Raw genomic sequence first — 19,316 nt, 5'->3', positions numbered from 1 at the left:
CAAGTTGTTCTTGACAAGTCTTCTTGTTTGATCTTGATGATTTCTTGTTTTGTGTCTTTTGTTGTTTTTCATGTGCATTTTTGCATTCATATTTTTCATGCATTAAAGATTTCTAAGTTTCGTGTGTTGCATGTTTTCTTTGCATAAAAAAATTTTCAAAAATATGTTCTTGATGTTCATCATGATCTTCAAAGTGTTCTTGGTGTTCATCTTGACATTCATAGCATTCTTGCATGCATTCATTGTTTTGATCTAAAAATTTCATGCATTGAGTATTTTTGTTGTTTTTCTCTCTCATAATTAAAAATTCAAAAATCAAAAAAATATCTTTTCCTTATTTTCCTCCAAAATTTCGAAATTTTGGGTTGACTTGATCAAAAATTTTCAAAATTAGTTGTTTCTCACAAGTCAAGTGAAAATTTCAATTTTAAAAATCTTATCTTTTCAAAATCTTTTTCAAAAATCATATCTTTTTCAATTTTTTTTATAATTTTCGAAAATTTCAAAAATCTTTTTCAAAATATTTTCAAAATCTTTTTCTTATCTTTTATATCATATTTTCGAAAATTAGCTAACAATTAATGTGATTGGTTCAAAAATTTGAAGTTTGTTACTTTCTTGTTAAGAAAGGTTCAATCTTTAAGTTCTAGAATCTTATCTTGTAGTTTCTTGTTAGTTAAGTCAATTTTAAAATTAAATATTTTTATCTTTTATCTTATCTTTTTCAAAATTTTATCTTTTTCAAAATTTGATTTCAAAATATCTCATCTAACTTCTTATCTTCTTATCTTTTTCAAAATTTAATTTCAAATCTTTTTCAAAACCACCTAACTACTTTTCCCTCTCTAAATTTTGAAAATTCTCTCTCTTTTTTTCAAAAATTCTTTTTGTTTTAAATTTTAATTTTAATTATATTTTGTCTTTGATTTTCGAAAATTACTAACCTCTTTTTCAAAAATTATTTTCGAAATCTCCCTTCTCTTTTCTTCTTTTATTTAATTATTTAATTACTAACACTTCTCTTCACCTCTCTTCATCCAAAAATCCGAATCCAACCTTCTTCATTCTTCTACCCCCTTCTTCTTCTACTAACATAAAGGAATCTCTATACTGTGACATAGAGGATTCCTCTTTCTTTTCTTGTTTTCTTCTCTTTCATATGAGCAGGAACAGGGAAAAAGGCACTCTTGTTGAAGTTGATCCAGAACCTGAAAGGACTCTGAAGAGAAAATTAAGAGAAGCTAAATTACAACAATCCAGAAACAACCTTTCAGAAATTTTCGAACAATAGAAGGACATGGCAGCCGAAAATAATAATAATAATAATAATGCAAGGAGAATGCTTGGTGACTTCACAAAGCCAACGTCCAAGTTTGATGGAAGAAGCATCTCCATTCCTGCCATTGGAGCCAATAATTTTGAGCTGAAACCTCAGCTAGTTGCCTTAATGCAACAAAACTGCAAGTTTTATGGACTTCCATCTGAAGATCCTTATCAGTTTTTAAATGAGTTCTTGCAGATCTGTGAGACTGTAAAGACGAATGGAGTTGATCCTGAAGTCTACAGACTCATGCTTTTCCCTTTTGCTGTAAGAGACAGAGCTAGAATATGGTTGGATTCACAACCTAAGGATAGCCTGGACTCCTGGGATAAGCTGGTCACTGCCTTCTTGGATAAATTCTTTCCTCCTCAAAAACTGAGCAAGCTGAGAGTGGATGTTCAAACCTTCAAACAAAAAGATGGTGAATCCCTCTATGAAGCCTGGGAAAGATACAAGCAGCTGACCAAAAGATGTCAATCTGACATGTTTTCAGAATGGACCATATTAGATATATTCTATTATGGTCTCTCTGAATTTTCGAAAATGTCATTGGACCATTCTGCAGGTGGATCTATTCACCTGAAGAAAACGCCTGAAGAGGCTCAAGAACTCATTGACATGGTTGCAAACAACCAGTTCATGTATACCTCTGAGAGGAATTCCGTGAATAATGGAATACCTCAGAAGAAAGGAGTTCTTGAAATTGATGCTCTAAATGCCATATTGGCTCAGAACAAAGTGTTGACTCAACAGGTCAACATGATCTCTCAAAATCTGAATGGACTGCAACATGCATCCAACAGTACTAGAGAGGCAGCTTCTGAAGAAGCTTATGATCCTGAGAACCCTGCCATGGCAGAGGTCAATTACATGGGTGAACCATATGGAAACACCTATAACCCATCATGGAGAAATCATCCAAATTTCTCCTGGAAGGATCAACAAAAGCCTCAACAAGGCTTTAACAATGGTGGACGCAATAGGCTGAGCAATAGTAAGCCATATCCATCATCTTCTCAGCAACAGACAGAGAATTCTGAACAAAACACTTCTAATTTAGCCAATATAGTCTCTGATCTGTCAAAGGCCACTTTCAGTTTCATGAATGAAACAAGATCCTCCATTAGAAATCTGGAGGCACAAGTGGGCCAGCTGAGTAAGAAAGTCATTGAAACTCCTCCCAGTATTCTCCCAAGCAACACAGAAGAGAATCCAAAAGGAGAGTGCAAGGCCATTGATGTGATCAATGTGGCCGAATGCACTAGGGAGGAGGAGGACGAAAATCCTAGTGAGGAAGACCTCCTGGGACGTCCTTCAAGCAAGAAGGAGTTTCCTATTAAGGATCCAAAGGAATCTGAGGCTCATATAGAGACCATAGAGATTCCATTAAACCTCCTTCTGCCATTCATGAGCTCTGAAGACTATTCTTCCTCTGAAGAGGATGAAGATGTGACTGGAGAGCAAGTTGCTCAATATTTAGGAGCTATCATGAAGCTGAATGCCAAGCTATTTGGTAATGAAACTTGGGAAAATGAACCTCCCTTGCTGATTAATGAACTAGACACTTGGATTCAGAAAACTCTACCTCAAAAGAAACAAGATCCTGGCAAGTTCTTAATACCTTGTACCATAGGCACCATGAGCTTTGAAAAAGCTTTATGTGATCTAGGGTCAGGGATAAATCTTATGCCACTCTCTGTAATGGAGAAGCTAGGGATCATTGAGGTACAACCTGCCTTGTTCTCATTGCAATTAGCAGACAAGTCAGTGAGACAGGCTTATGGAATAGTGGAGGACGTGCTAGTAAAGGTTGAAGGCCTTTACATCCCTGCTGATTTCATAATCTTAGACACTAGGAAGGAAGAGGATGATTGCATCATCCTTGGAAGACCTTTCCTAGCCACAGCAGAAGCTGTGATAGATGTCAATAGAGGTGAGTTAGTCCTTCAATTGAATGGGGACTACCTTGTTTTTAAGGCACATGGCCATCCCTCTGTGACAGAAGAGAGTAAGCATGAAGAGCTTCTCTCAGTTCAGAGTCAAGAAGAGCCCACACAGTCAAACTCTAAGTTTGGTGTTGTGAGGCCACAACCAAACTCTAAGTTTGGTGTTAAGACCCCATATCCAAACTCTAAGTTTGGTATTGGGACTACACACTAACATTGACCTGATCACCTTGTGGCTCCATGGGAGCCACTGTCAAGCTATTGACATTAAAGAAGCGCTTGTTGGGAGGCAACCCAATTTTAATTATCTAATTTTTATTTTATTGTTATTTTGTGTTTTATTAGGTACATGATCATGAGGAGTCACGAAAAAAATCAAAAAAAAAATTAAAAACAGAGTCAAAAATAGAAGAAAAAAATTTTCACCCTGGAGGTCGCGCAGACTGGCGTTCAACGCCAGTAAGATGCATCTGGCTGGCATTCAACGCCAGAACAGAGCACCATTCTGGCGCTGAACGCCAGAAACAAGCAACATCCTGGCGCTGAACGCCAGGAATGTGCCTAGAGGAGACAAGCTGGCGTTGAACGCCAGCAACAAGCATGAAACTGGCGTTCAACGCCAGAAACATGCATTACATGGGCGTTGAACGCCCAGAACGTGCACCAATGGGCGTTTAAATGCCAGAATGATGCACAAAGGCATTTTACATGCCTATATGGTGAAGGAATGGTATTTCTTTTCACCTCAGGATCTGTGGACCCCACAGGATCACCTCAGGATCTGTGGACCCCACAGGATCCCCACCTACCATATTCCCACCTTACCTTTTAATCCTAATCACACTCTCCTAATCCTAAATCTCATTTTCCTACTCCCCATGTCACACTTCCCAACACCCATCACCAATCACCTCAATTCCTCTTCCCAATTACCCCATTCACCATTCACATCAACCCACTCTTCCCCATAAACCCCACCTACCTTCATACAATTCAAATTCAATTTCCCACCCATTCCCACCCACACTAGCCGAACTCCCACCCTCCCCTCTCCCTATAAATACCCTTCCATTCTACTTCATTTTCACACAACACAACCCCTTCTTCTCCCACATAGCCGAACCTACTTCTTTCCCTCTCTACCATATTCTCTTCTTCTTCTTCTTCTTCTCTTCTTTTCTTTCTTGCTCGAGGGCGAGCAAAATTTTAAGTTTGGTGTGGTAAAAGCATAAGCTTTTTGTTTTTCCATTACCATCAATGGCACCTAAGGCCGGAGTATCCTCTAGAAAAGGGAAAGGGAAGACAAAAGCTTCCACCTCCGAGTCATGGGAGATGGAAAGATTCATCTCCAAGAGCCATCAAGACCACTTCTATGATGTTGTGGCAAAGAAGAAGGTGATCCCCGAGGTCCCTTTCAAGCTCAAAAAGAATGAGTATCCGGAAATCCGACATGAAATCCAAAGAAGAGGTTGGGAAGTCCTAACCAACCCCATGCAACAAGTCGGAATATTGATGGTTCAAGAGTTCTATGCCAATGCATGGATCACTAGGAACCATGATCAAAGTATGAACCCGAATCCAAAGAACTATCTCACAATGGTTCGGGGGAAATACTTAGATTTTAGTCCGGAAAATGTGAGGTTGGCGTTTCACTTGCCCATGATGCAAGAAGATGAACGCCCCTACACTAGAAGGGTCAACTTTAATCAAAGGTTGGACCAAGTCCTTATGGACATATGTGTGGAAGGAGCTCAGTGGAGAATAGACTCCAAAGGCAAGCCAGTTCAACTAAGAAGACTGGATCTCAAGCCTGTAGCTAGAGGATGGTTGGAGTTCATTCAACGCTCTATCATTCCTACTAGCAACCGATCTGAAGTTACTGTGGATCGGGCCATCATGATCCATAGCATCATGATTGGAGAGGAAGTAGAAGTTCATGAGGTCATCTCCAATGAACTCTACAAAATAGCCGACAAGTCCTCCACCATGGCAAGGCTAGCCTTCCCTCACCTTATATGCCATCTATGTTACTCAGCTGGAGTTATCATAGAAGGAGATACTCCCATTGAAGAAGATAAGCCCGTCACCAAGAAGAGGATGGAGCAAGCAAGAGAAGCTCCTCACGGCCCTCAAGAAGTGCATGAGGAAGCTCATCATCAACAAATTCCTGAGATGCCTCAAGGAATGCACTTTCCTACCAACAACTATTGGGAGCAACTCAACACCTCCTTAGAAGATTTGAGCCATAATGTGGAACAATTAAGGGTGGAACATCATGAGCACTCCATCATTCTCCAAGAAATAAGAGAAGATCAAAGAGCAATGAGGGAGGAGCAACAAAGGCAAGAAAGGGACATAGAAGAGCTTAAGAACATCATTGGTCCTTCAAGAAGAAGACGCCACTAAAGGTGGATTCATTCCTTGTTCTTTATTTCTTTCTGTTTTCGGTTTTTAAATATTGTGTTTATCTATGTTTTGTGTCTCTACTTCATGATCATTAGTATGTAACCATGCCTTAAAGCTATGAATAAATCCATTAATCCTTCACCTCTCTTAAATGAAAAATGTTTTAATTCAAAAGAACAAGAAGTACATGAATTTCAAATTTATCCTTGAATTTAATTTAATTATATTGATGTGGTGGCAATACTTTTTGTTTTCTGAATGAATGCTTGAACAGTGCATATTTTTGATCTTGTTGTTTATGAGTGTTAAAAATTGTTGGCTCTTGAAAGAATGATGAACAAAGAGAAATGTTATTGATGATTTGAAAAAAATCATGAAATTGATTCTTGAAGCAAGAGAAAGCAGTGAAAAAGGAAGCTTGAAAAAAAAAGTGGCAAAAAAAATTAGAAAGAAAAAGAAAAAGCAAGCAGAAAAAGCCAATAGCCCTTAAAACCAAAAGGCAAGGGTAAAAAGGATCCAAGGCTTTGAGCATCAATGGATAGGAGGGCCCAAGGAAATTAAATCCAGGCCTAAGCGGCTAAATCAAGCTATCCCTAACCATGTGCTTGTGTCATGAAGGTCCAAGTGAAAAGCTTGAGACTGAGTGGTTAAAGTCGTGATCCAAAGCAAAAGAGTGTGCTTAAGAGCTCTGGACACCACTAACTGGGGACTCTAGCAAAGCTGAGTCACAATCTGAAAAGGTTCACCCAGTCATGTGTCTGTGGCATTTGTGTATCCGGTGGTAATACTGGAAAACAAAGTGCTTAGGGCCACGGCCAAGACTCATAAGTAGCTGTGTTCAAGAATCAACATGCTTAACTAGGAAAGTCAATAACACTATCCCAAATTCTGAGTTCCCAGAGACGCCAATCACTCTGAACTACAAAGGAGAAAGTGAGATACCAAAACTGTTCAGAAGCAAAAAGCTAATGGTCCCGCTCATCTAATTATAATTAATATTCATTGATATTCTGGAATTTATAGTATATTCTCTTCTTTTATCCTATTTGATTTTCAGTTGCTTGGGGACAAGCAACAATTTAAGTTTGGTGTTGTGATGAGCGGATAATTTATACGCTTTTTGGCATTGTTTTTATATAGTTTTTAGTAAGTTTAAGCTACTTTTAGGGATGTTTTCATTAGTTTTTATGTTAAATTCACATTTATAGATTTTACTATGAGTTTGTGTGTTTTTCTGTGATTTCAGGTAAATTCTGGCTGAAATTGAGGGACTTGAGCAAAACTCTGAAGAAGGCTGACAAAAGGACTGCTGATGCTGTTGGAATCTGACCTCCCTGCACTCGAAATGGATTTTCTGGAGCTACAGAACTCCACATGGCGCGTTCTCAACGGCGTTAGAAAGTAGACATCCAGAGCTTTCCAGCAATATATAATAGTCTATACTTTATTTGGAGATTGACGACGTAACTTGGCGTTGAACGCCAAGTACATGCTGCTGTCTGGAGTTAAACGCTAGAAAAACGTCATGATCCGGAGTTGAACGCCCAAAACACGTCATAACTCGGAGTTCAACTCCAAGAGAAGCCTCAGCTCGTGGATTAATCAAGCTCAGCCCAAGCATACACCAAGTGGGCCCCGGAAGTGGATTTATGCATCAATTACTTACTCATGTAAACCCTAGGAGCTAGTTTATTATAAATAGAACATTTATCTATTGTATTAGCTAGACATCTTTGATCACTTTAAGTCTTTGATCATTTGGTCTTGTGACCACATGGGGGCTGGCCATTCGGCCATGCCTGAACCTTTTACTTATGTATTTTCAACGGTGGAGTTTCTGCACACTATAGATTAAGGGTGTGGAGCTCTGCTGTACCTCAAGTATTAATGCAATTCTATTTTCTTTTATTCAAATCTCTCTTATTCTTATTCCAATATATTCATTCGTACCCAAGAACATGATGAATGTGATGATAAGTAACCCTCATTATCATTCTCACTTATGAACGCACGTGATTGACAACCACTTCCGTTCTACATGCAACAGAGCTTGAATGTGTATCTCTTAGATTCCCCAACAGAATCTTCGTGGTATAAGCTAGATAGATGGCGGCATTTATGAGGATCCGGAAAGTCTCACCTTGTCTGTGGTATTCCGAGTAGGATCCTGGGAATCCGGAAAGTCTAACCTTGTCTGTGGTATTCCGAGTAGGATTCCGGTAATGAATGACTGTGACGTACTTCAAACTTGCAAGTGCTGGGCGTTAGTGACAGACGCAAAAGAATCAAGGGATTCTATTCCAGTAGGAGCGGGAACCAACCTGTGATTAGCCGTGCTGTGACAGAGCGCGTGAGCGTAGTTTTCACTGCGAGGATGGGATGTAGCCATCAACCATGGGTGATGCCTCCAGACGATTAGCCATGCGAGTGACAGCCGCAGAGGATCATTTTCCCGAGAGGATTGAAAGTAGCCACCGCTGATGGTGAACCCCTATACACAGCTTGCCATGGAAAGGAGTAAGAAGGATTGAGTTGAAGCAGTAGGAAAGCAGGCGTCCTTGAGCCATACAGTATCTCCATTCACTTATTTGAAATTCCCACCAATGAATCTGCATGAGTACTCTATCCCTTTTATTATTTCTATTTTCTTATTTCTATTTTCAAAAACCCATAAACCAATTTAATCTGCCTAACTGAGATTTACAAGGTGACCATAGCTTGCTTCATACCAACAATCTCTGTGGGATCGACCCTTACTCACGTAAGGTTTATTACTTGGACGACCCAGTACACTTGCTGGTTAGTTGAACGGAGTTGTGTCCACTCGTGCCAATTTCTAAATTCCATAATTTTACAAGGAGTGCAACTAAAAGAATAAGGATCACAATTTCGTCCACCATAAATCCAAGGTAATAAGTAAGGTTAAAGTGGTGGAATGTCATGCAATGCAATCTAATCTAAATGCAACTACCTAAAAGCATCATGCAATTCTAATTTTTATTTACTCACTTGTATATAGAGCTTGCATGTAGTTGAATTAATTCACATTCTCAAGGAGTCATATTTGTATATATATATAGCCAAGCCTTAGATAATCAATAAGCACTTTTACAATTGAGATGGGAGAAAAAAAACACTTTATGAACTTGCAAGACAATTAGATAATTCAAATAGAGATAAATGTTAATGAGCCATTGAACCCTCACTGGATTTGTGTTTACTCTCTAGTCACTCAATGTTTATTGGGTTAATCACTCTATTCCTCTTTTTATTCTTCCTTTCTATAACTTTGTTCTTCATCTAACCAATCAACAATTATAGAATACAGTCATACCAAAAATCATGAGGTCTTTAATTAAGGTTGTAATGGGGCCAAGGTAAAGGTAAGGATATATGTATAAGGCTAAGTGAACTAATAAATGAATCCTTAATTAGACTAAGATCTCACCTAACATACATACTTAGTGAAACAAAACTACTTTACCTATTTTCCCATATTTTTCCACTTTTGATGTTACATGCTCATGTTTTAATTTTTATTCTTTTATCCCATGTGCATTGCTTTTATTTGCAATTGGAGAATTCGTTTGTATCCCCTTATTCACATGCTTGAAAAATAAATAACCCCTTTTTTTTTTGAATGCACATGGTAATTTAATTAATTTAAATTTTCATGAGCATGCTTCCCAAAATTTCTTAATTTGAGTTGCTTTGTTCTTTTCAACTTTTCTACCTTTTTGTTTTTATCAACCATGTTCCCAATAGGTTTCCCACATTTTAAACTATTCATAATTTTCTATCTTAAGCTAACCAAGGATTCAACTTGGGATTTTATTTTGTTTTTCTGCTTAAGGCTAGTATTGTGGCTAAAATAGAATAAAAAGGGAATTTAAAGGCTCAAGGGGGCTAACAAGGGTGATGTGAAAGGCAGGTTATTTTGGGATAAGTGAGCTAAAATTAAATGATGGCCTCAATCATTCTTTTAGTCTGTATCTATATTCTATATTTTATATTCTATAATTGGACATATAGATTAAAACAAAGTAAAAAACACCAGAATAAATAAGAAAGGCGGAACACACAGGAATAAAAATTATGGTTTAAATGTAACCATACAATTAAGCTCAAAACTCACAGGCTGTGTATTCTCTATATCAGTTATGTATGTCATGCAGGTTTAGTTAAAAATTCCCATTGTTCTCAATGTAAAACTTAAGGTGGCTTTAAAGTTCTAGTGTTCCTCCTTGATGAAATGTTGTTAAGTAACTAACATGTAATTCTATATATACAAGGTGTGTGGATTGTTTCTATTAAGTTCAAGTTTCTAGTTTACTTCCTTTTTATATTTTCAATTTAAACTAAGCTATCTTATGCTAAAAAGGGTAAACTATACTAATTAATCCACAATTTTCTATAACTAATAAGTTAGAATTGCAACTAAACTAAATAACTAAAAATATGTACTAAAGTGCAGCATGTAGAAAACATAGTAAAAATACATAAAAATAACAATGTATCAGAAAATAAAAATAAAAAGAAAAAGAAAAATACAGAAAAATATCCAAAATAAAAGAAAAAGACTCTGTAGTGGTTCACCAAAATAATACGCCAGAGATGGTGGTGCGCAAAATTGTGAACATTACTTTTCACAACTCTCATAATCCCCGGTCATGAACCCCAAAAACTTGGTGTTCAATACCATGGCATAAACACAACTTCGCACAACTAACCAGCAAGTGCACTGGGTCGTCCAAGTAATAAACCTTACGCGAGTAAGGGTCGATCCCACGGAGATTGTTAGTATGAAGCAAGCTATAGTCATCTTGTAAATCTTAGTCAGGCAAACTCAAATGGATATGGTGATAAACGCATAATACATAAAGATAAAGATAGAGATACTTATGTAATTCATTGGTAGGAACTTCAGATAAGCGTATGAAGATGCCTTCCCTTCCGTCTCTCTGCTTTCCTACTGTCTTCATCCAATCATTCTTACTCCTTTCCATGGCAAGCTTAAGCAAGGGTTTCACCGTTGTCAGTGGCTACCTCCCATCCTCTCAGTGGAAATGTTCAACGCACCCTGTCATGGCACGGCTATCCATCTGTCGGTTCTCGATCAGGCCGGAATAGAATCCAGTGATTCTTTTGCGTCTGTCACTAACGCCCCGCCCTCAGGAGTTTGAAGCACGTCACAGTCATTCAATCATTGAATCCTACTCAGAATACCACAGACAAGGTTAGACCTTCTGGATTCTCTTGAATGCCGCCATCAGTTCTTGCCTATACCACAAAGACTCTGATCTCACGGAATGGCTGGCTCGGTTGTCAGGCGAGCACTCGGTTGTCAGGCGATCAACTATGCATCGTGCAATCAGGAATCCAAGAGATATTCACCCAATCGAAGGTAGAACGGAGGTGGTTGTCAGTCACACGTTCATAGGTGAGAATGATGATGAGTGTCACGGATCATCACATTCATCAAGTTGAAGAACAAGTGATATCTTAGAACAAGAACAAGCGGAATTGAATAGAAGAACAATAGTAATTGCATTAATACTCGAGGTACAGCAGAGCTCCACACCTTAATCTATGGTGTGTAGAAACTCCACCGTTGAAAATACATAAGAACAAGGTCTAGGCATGGTCGAATGGCCAGCCTCCCAATGAGGGTTCAATCATCAAAACATGATCAAAAGATCCAAAGATTGAAAGATCTCTCCAATACAATAGTAAAAGGTCCTACTTATAGAGAACTAGTAGCCTAAGGTTTACAGAAATGAGTAAATGACATAAAAATCCACTTCCGGGCCCACTTGGTGTGTGCTTGGGCTGAGCAATGAAGCATTTTCGTATAGAGACTCCTCTTGGAGTTAAACGCCAGCTTTTATGCCAGTTTGGGCGTTTAACTCCCATTTTGGTGCCAGTTCCGGCGTTTAACGCTGGAAATCTTGAGGGTGACTTTGAACGCCAGTTTGGGCCATCAAATCTTGGGCAAAGTATGGACTATCATATATTGCTGGAAAGCCCAGGATGTCTACTTTCCAACGCCGTTAAGAGCGCGCCAATTGGGTTTCTGTAGCTCCAGAAAATCCACTTCGAGTGCAGGGAGGTCAGAATCCAACAGCATCTGCAGTCCTTTTTGGTCTCTGAATCAGATTTTTGCTCAGGTCCCTCAATTTCAGCCAGAAAATACCTGAAATCACAGAAAAACACACAAACTCATAGTAAAGTCCAGAAAAGTGAATTTTAACTAAAAACTAATAAAAATATACTAAAAACTAACTAGATCATACTAAAAACATACTAAAAACAATGCCAAAAAGCGTACAAATTATCCGCTCATCACAACACCAAACTTAAATTGTTGCTTGTCCTCAAGCAACTGAAAATCAAATAAGATAAAAAGAAGAGAATATGCAATGAATTCCAAAAACATCTATGAAGATCAGTATTAATTAGATGAGCGGGGCTTTTAGCTTTTTGCCTCTGAATAGTTTTGGCATCTCACTCTATCCTTTGAAATTCAGAATGATTGGCTTCCTTAGGAACTCAGAATCCAGATAGTGTTATTGATTCTCTTAGTTAAGTATGATGATTCTTGAACCCAGCTACTTGTTGAGTCTTGGCTGTGGCCCAAAGCACTCTGTCTTCCAGTATTACCACCGGATACATACATGCCACAGACACATAATTGGGTGAACCTTTTCAGATTGTGACTCAGCTTTGCTAGAGTCCCCAATTAGAGGTGTCCAGGGTTCTTAAGCACACTCTTTTTGCCTTGGATCACAACTTTATTTCTTTCTTTTCTCTCTTTTTTTTCGATTTTTCTTCTCTTTTTTTCGATTTTTTTTTTGAATAGAAATGCTTTTTCTTGCTTTCAAGAATCATTTTTATAATTTTTCAGATCCTCAGTAACATGTCTCCTTTTTCATCATTCTTTCAAGAGCCAACATTCATGAACCACAAATTCAAAAGACATATGCACTGTTTAAGCATACATTCAGTAAACAAAAACATTGCCACCACATCAAAATAATTAAACTGTTATAAAATTCAAAATTCATGCAATTCTTTTCTTTTTCAATTAAACACATTTTTATTCAAGAAAGGTGATGGATTCATAGGACATTCATAACTTTAAGGCATAGACACTAAGACACTAATGATCACAAGACACAAACATAGATAAACATGAGCATAAAATTCGAAAAACAGAGAAATAAAGAACAAGGAAATCAAAGAACGGGTCCACCTTAGTGATGGCGGCTTGTTCTTCTTCTTGAAGATCCTATGGAGTGCTTGAGCTCCTCAATATCTCTTCCTTGTCTTTGTTGTTCCTCTCTCATGGAGGATGATGGAGTGTTCTTGATGCTCCATCCTTAGTTGTCCCATGTTGGAACTCAATTCTCCTAGGGAGGTGTTTAGTTGCTCCCAATAGTTTTGTGGAGGAAAGTGCATCCCTTGAGGAATCTCAGGGATCTCATGATGAATAGGGTCTCTTGTGTGCTCCATCCTCTTCTTAGTGATGGGCTTGTCCTCATCAATAGGGATGTCTCCCTCTATGTCAACTCCAACTGAATAACAGAGGTGACAAATGAGATGAGGAAAGGCTAACCTTGCCAAGGTAGAGGACTTGTCCGCCACCTTATAAAGTTCTTGGGCTATAACCTCATGAACTTCTATTTCTTCTCCAATCATGATGCTATGGATCATGATGGCCCGGTCTATAGTAACTTCGGACCGGTTGCTAGTGGGAATGATTGAGCGTTGGATAAACTCCAACCATCCCCTAGCCACGGGCTTGAGGTCATGCCTTCTTAATTGAACCGGCTTCCCTCTTGAATCTCTCTTCCATTGGGCGCCCTCTTCACATATGACTGTGAGGACTTGGTCCAACCTTTGATCAAAGTTGACCCTTCTAGTGTAAGGGTGTTCATCTCCTTGCATCATGGGCAAATTGAATGCCAACCTTACACTTTCCGGACTAAAATCCAAGTATTTCCCCCGAACCATAGTAAGATAATTCTTTGGATGGGGTTGGTAAGAACTTCCCAACCTCTTTTTTGGATCTCATGTCGGATCTCCGGATATTCACCCTTTTTGAGTGAAAAAGGGACCTCGGGGATCACCTTCTTCAAGGCCACAACTTCATAGAAGTGGTCTTGATGCACCCTTGAGATGAATCTCTCCATCTCCCATGACTCGGAGGTGGAAGCTTTTGCCTTCCCTTTCCTCTTTCTAGAGGTTTCTCCGGCCTTGGATGCCATAAATGGTTATGGAAAAACAAAAAGCAATGCTTTTACCACACCAAACTTAAAATGTTTGCTCGTCCTCGAGCAAAAGAAGAAAGAAGAGAGTAGAAGAAGTAGAAATGAGGAAGAAGGGAATGGCTTTGTGTTCGGCCAAAGGGGGGGAAAAGTGGTGTTTAGGTTGTGTGAAAATGAAGGAGTGAAGAAGGGTTTATATAGGGGAGGGGAAGGGTAGGGTTCGGTCATTTGAGGGTGGGTTTGGGTGGGAAAGTGGTTTGAATTTGAATGGTGAGGTAGGTGGGGTTTTATGAAGGATGGATGTGAGTGGTGAAGAGAAAGATGGGATTTGATAGGTGAAGGGTTTTTGGGAAAGAGATGTTGAGGTGATTGGTGAATGGGTGAAGAAGAGAGAGAGAGTGGTAGGGTAGGTGGGGATCCTGTGGGGTCCACAGATCCTGAGGTGTCAAGGAAAAGTCATCCCTGCACCAAATGGCAAGCAAAATTGCGTTTTTAGCCATTTCTGGCGTTAAACGCCGGGCTGGTGCCCATTTCTGGCATTTAACGCCAGCATCTTGCCCTTTTCTGGCGTTTAACGCCAGTCTGGTGCCCCTTTCTGGCGTTAAACGCCCAGAATGGTGCCAGACTGGGCGTTAAACGCCCAACAGCTAGCCTCACTGGCGTTTAAACGCCAGTAGGTGCGTCCTCCAGGGTGTGCTGTTTTTCTTCCTGTTTTTCATTCTGTTTTTGCTTTTTTCATTGATTTTGTGACTTCTCATGATCATCAACCTACAAAAAATATAAAATGACAAAAAAAAATAGATAAAATATAACATTGGGTTGCCTCCCAACAAGCGCTTCTTTAATGTCAGTAGCTTGACAGAGGGCTCTCATGGAGCCTCACAGATGCTCAGAGCAATGTTGGAACCTCCCAACACCAAACTTAGAGTTTGAATGTGGGGGTTCAACACCAAACTTAGAGTTTGGTTGTGGCCTCCCAACACCAAACTTAGAGTTTGACTGTGGGGGCTCTGTTTGGCTCTGTTTTGAGAGAAGCTCTTCATGCTTCCTCTCCATGGTGATAGAGGGATATCCTTGGGCCTTAAACACCAAGGATTCTTTATTCACTTGAATGGTCAACTCTCCTCTATCAACATCAATCACAGCCTCTGCTGTGGCTAGGAAGGGTCTGCCAAGGATGATGGATTCATCCATGCATTCCCCAGTCTCTAGGACTATGAAATCAGTAGGGATGTAATGGTCTTCAACCTTTACCAGAGCATCCTCTACAAGTCCATAGGCTTGTTTTCTTGAATTGTCTGCCATCTCTAGTGAGATTTTTGCAGCTTGCACCTCAAAGATCCCTAGCTTCTCCATTACAGAGAGAGGCATGAGGTTTACACTTGACCCTAAGTCACACAAGGCCTTCTTGAAGGTCATGGTGCCTATGGTACAAGGTATTGAAAACTTCCCAGGATCCTGCCTCTTTTGAGGCAGTTTCTGCCTAGACAAGTCATCCAGTTCTTTGGTGAGCAAAGGGGGTTCATCCTCCCAAGTCTCATTTCCAAATAACTTGTCATTCAACTTCATGATTGCTCCAAGGTATTTAGTAACTTGCTCTTCAATGACATACTCATCCTCTTCAGAGGAAGAATACTCATCAGAGCTCATGAATGGCAGAAGTAAGTCCAATGGAATCTCTATGGTCTCATTTTGAGCCTCAGATTCCCATGGTTCCTCATTGGGGAACTCATTGGAGGCCAGTGGACGCCCAGTGAGGCCTTCCTCAGTGGTGTTCACTGCCTCTCCTTCCTCCCAAAATTCGGCCATGTTGATGGCCTTGCACTCTCCTTTTGGATTTTCTTCTGTATTGCTTGGGAGAGTACTAGGAGGGAGTTTAGTAATTTTCTTGCTCAGCTGACCCACTTGTCCTTCCAAGTTTCTAATGGAGGACCTTGTTTCAGTCATGAAACTTTGAGTGGTTTTGATTAGATCAGAGACCATGGTTGCTAAGTCAGAGGTATTCTGCTTAGAACTCTCTGTCTGTTGCTGAGAAGAGGATGGAAAAGGCTTGCTATTGCTAAACCTGTTTCTTCCACCATTATTGTTATTGAAACCTTGTTGAGGTCTCTGTTGATCCTTCCATGAAAGATTTGGATGATTCCTCCATGAAGGATTATAGGTGTTTCCATAGGGTTCTCCCATGTAATTCACCTCTTCCATTGAAGGGTTCTCAGGATCATAAGCTTCTTCCTCAGATGAAGCTTCCTTAGTACTGCTTGGTGCATTTTGCATTCCAGACAGACTTTGAGAAATCATATTGACTTGTTGAGTCAATATTTTGTTCTGAGCCAATATGGCATTCAGAGTGTCAATCTCAAGAACTCCTTTCTTCTGACCAGTCCCATTGTTCACAGGATTTCTTTCAGAAGTGTACATGAATTGGTTATTTGCAACCATTTCAATCAGTTCTTGAGCTTCTGCAGGCGTCTTCTTCAGATGAAGAGATCCTCCAGCAGAGCTATCCAAAGACATCTTGGACAGTTCAGAGAGACCATCATAGAAAATACCTATGATGCTCCATTCAGAAAGCATATCAGAAGGACACTTTTTGATTAATTGTTTGTATCTTTCCCAAGCTTCATAGAGGGATTCTCCATCCTTCTGTCTGAAGGTTTGGACTTCCACTCTAAGCTTACTCAATTTTTGAGGTGGAAAGAACTTTGCCAAGAAGGCATTGACTAGCTTTTCCCAAGAGTCCAGGCTTTCTTTAGGTTGAGAGTCCAACCATGTTCTAGCTCTGTCTCTTACAGCAAAAGGGAATAGCATAAGTCTGTAGACTTCAGGGTCAACCCCATTAGTCTTGACAGTGTCACAGATTTGCAAGAACTCAGCTAAAAACTGATGAGAATCTTCCAATGGAAGTCCATGGAACGTGCAATTCTGTTGCATTAGAGAAACTAACTGAGGCTTAAGCTCAAAGTTGTTTGCTCCAATAGCAGGGATAGAGATGCTTCTCCCATAGAAGTCGGGAGTAGGTGCAGTAAAGTCACCCAGCACCTTCCTTGCATTGTTGGCATTGTTGTTGTTTTCGGCTGCCATGTGTTCTTCTTCTTTGAAGAATTCGATTAGGTCCTCTAAAGAGAATTGTGCTTTGGCTTCTCTTAGCTTTCTCTTCAAGGTCCTTTCAGGTTCAGGGTCAGCCTCAACAAGAATGCTTTTGTCTTTGCTCCTGCTCATAAGAAAGAGAAGGGAACAAGAAAATGTGGAATCCTCTATGTCACAGTATAGAGATTCCTTTAGGTGTTAGAGGAAAAGAAAAGTAGAGGACAGAAGTAGAAAATTCGAACTTATCAAAGAAGATGGAGTTCGAATTTTGCATTAAGGGATAGTGTTAGTCCATAAATAGAAGGATGTGAGAAGGAGGGAAGTGATTTTCGAAAATTAAGTAAGAGATTTTAAAAATATTTTTGAAAAACACTACTTGATTTTCGAAAATGAAAGTGGAAAAGAAATCAAGTGATTTTTGAAAAAGATTTTGAAATTAGAAATCAAAAAGATTTGATGTGAAAACTTTTTTGAAAAATATGTGGTTAAGAAGATATGATTGGTTTCAAAAAGATGAGATTGAGAAGATATGATTTGAAAAACATTTTAAAAAGATTTGATTTTGAAAACTAATGACTTGGCTATCAAGAAAAGTTATGATCCAAACATTAAACCTTTCTCAACAGAAAAGGCAACATACTTGATTTGTTGAATCAAATCATTAATTGATAGCAAGTATCTTTGAAAATGGAAAGAAATTGATTTTGAAAAAGATTTGATTGAAAAGATATGATTTGAAAAAGATTTGATTTTGAAAAACTTTGAAAACTTAAAAAAAATGATTTGAAAACAAAATCTTCCCCCTTGTGCCATCCTGGCGTTAAACGCCCAGAATGGTGCACATTCTAGCGTTTAACGCCCAAAACTATACCCTTTTGGGCGTTAAACGCCCAACCAAATACCCTGGCTGGCGTTTAAACGCCAGTCTGTCCTTCTTCACTGGGCGTTTTGAACGCCCAGCTTTTTCTGTGCAATTCCTCTGCTGTATGTTCTGAATCTTCAATTCTCTGTATTATTGACTTGAGAAGACACAAATAAAAAATATTTTTGGATTTTTAATAATTAGGACAAATCAAAATGCAACAAGAATCAAATAACAATGCATGCAAGACACCAAACTTAGCAGTTTGTATACTACTGACACTAACAAAATGAGAATGCATATGAGACACACAAAACACTCAAGTCAATAGAATTCAAAGATCAGAGCACGAAAATCATCAAGAATTACTTGAAGATCTTTAAGACACATGAATGAATGCATGCAATTGACACCAAACTTAAGATGAGACACTAGACTCAAACAAGAAATTTTTGGATTTTATGATTTTTTTTTGTGTTTTTCGAAAATTAAGTGAAAAAAAGAAAATAAAGGTATCAAAATTCTTAATGAGAATTCCAGGAATCAGTGCAATGCTAGTCTAAGACTCCGGTCCAGGAATTAGACATGGCTTCACAGCCAGCCAAGCTTTCAAAGAAAGCTTCGGTCCAAAACACTAGACATGGCCAAAGGCCAGCCAAGCCTTAGCAGATCACTGCTCCAAAAGCAAGATTGATAAAAATCAACAAGCTCTTGTGATGATAAATTGAAACCTCGGTCCAATGAAATTAGACATGGCTTCTCAGCCAGCCAGACTTCAACAAATCATCATGAAACTCTAGAATTCATCTTCAAGAATTTCGAAAAAAATACCTAATCTAAGCAACAAGATGAACCGTCAGTTGTCCAAACTTAAACAATCCCCGGCAACGGCGCCAAAAACTTGGTGCGTGAAATTGTGAACATTACTTTTCACAACTCTCATAATCCCCGGTCATGAACCCCAAAAACTTGGTGTTCAATACCATGGCATAAACACAACTTCGCACAACTAACCAGCAAGTGCACTGGGTTGTCCAAGTAATAAACCTTACGCGAGTAAAGGTCGATCCCACGGAGATTGTTAGTATGAAGCAAGCTATAGTCATCTTGTAAATCTTAGTCAGGCAAACTCAAATGGATATGGTGATAAACGCATAATACATAAAGATAAAGATAGAGATACTTATGTAATTCATTGGTAGGAACTTCAGATAAGCGTATGAAGATGCCTTCCCTTCCGTCTCTCTGCTTTCCTACTGTCTTCATCCAATCCTTCTTACTCCTTTCCATGGCAAGCTTAAGCAAGGGTTTCACCGTTGTCAGTGGCTACCTCCCATCCTCTCAGTGGAAATGTTCAACGCACCCTGTCACGGCACGGCTATCCATCTGTCGGTTCTCGATCAGGCCGGAATAGAATCCAGTGATTC

General features: G+C 39.2%; 1 non-coding gene across 1 annotated transcript; it reads left to right on the top strand.

Moving 5' to 3' along the window:
- Positions 1 to 16,508: 16,508 nt before the first annotated feature.
- Positions 16,509 to 16,616, top strand: LOC112765454 (small nucleolar RNA R71). The gene has a single exon (XR_003183784.1). It is a non-coding gene; the product is annotated as a small nucleolar RNA R71 (small nucleolar RNA).
- The last annotated feature ends 2,700 nt before the right edge of the window (positions 16,617 to 19,316 follow it).

Source organism: Arachis hypogaea, chromosome 2 (assembly GCF_003086295.3).
Source record: "Arachis hypogaea cultivar Tifrunner chromosome 2, arahy.Tifrunner.gnm2.J5K5, whole genome shotgun sequence".
NCBI classification, from domain to species: domain Eukaryota; kingdom Viridiplantae; phylum Streptophyta; class Magnoliopsida; order Fabales; family Fabaceae; genus Arachis; species Arachis hypogaea.
Note: the sequence above shows the minus strand (reverse complement) of the source record. Positions and strands in the feature narration are given on the sequence as shown.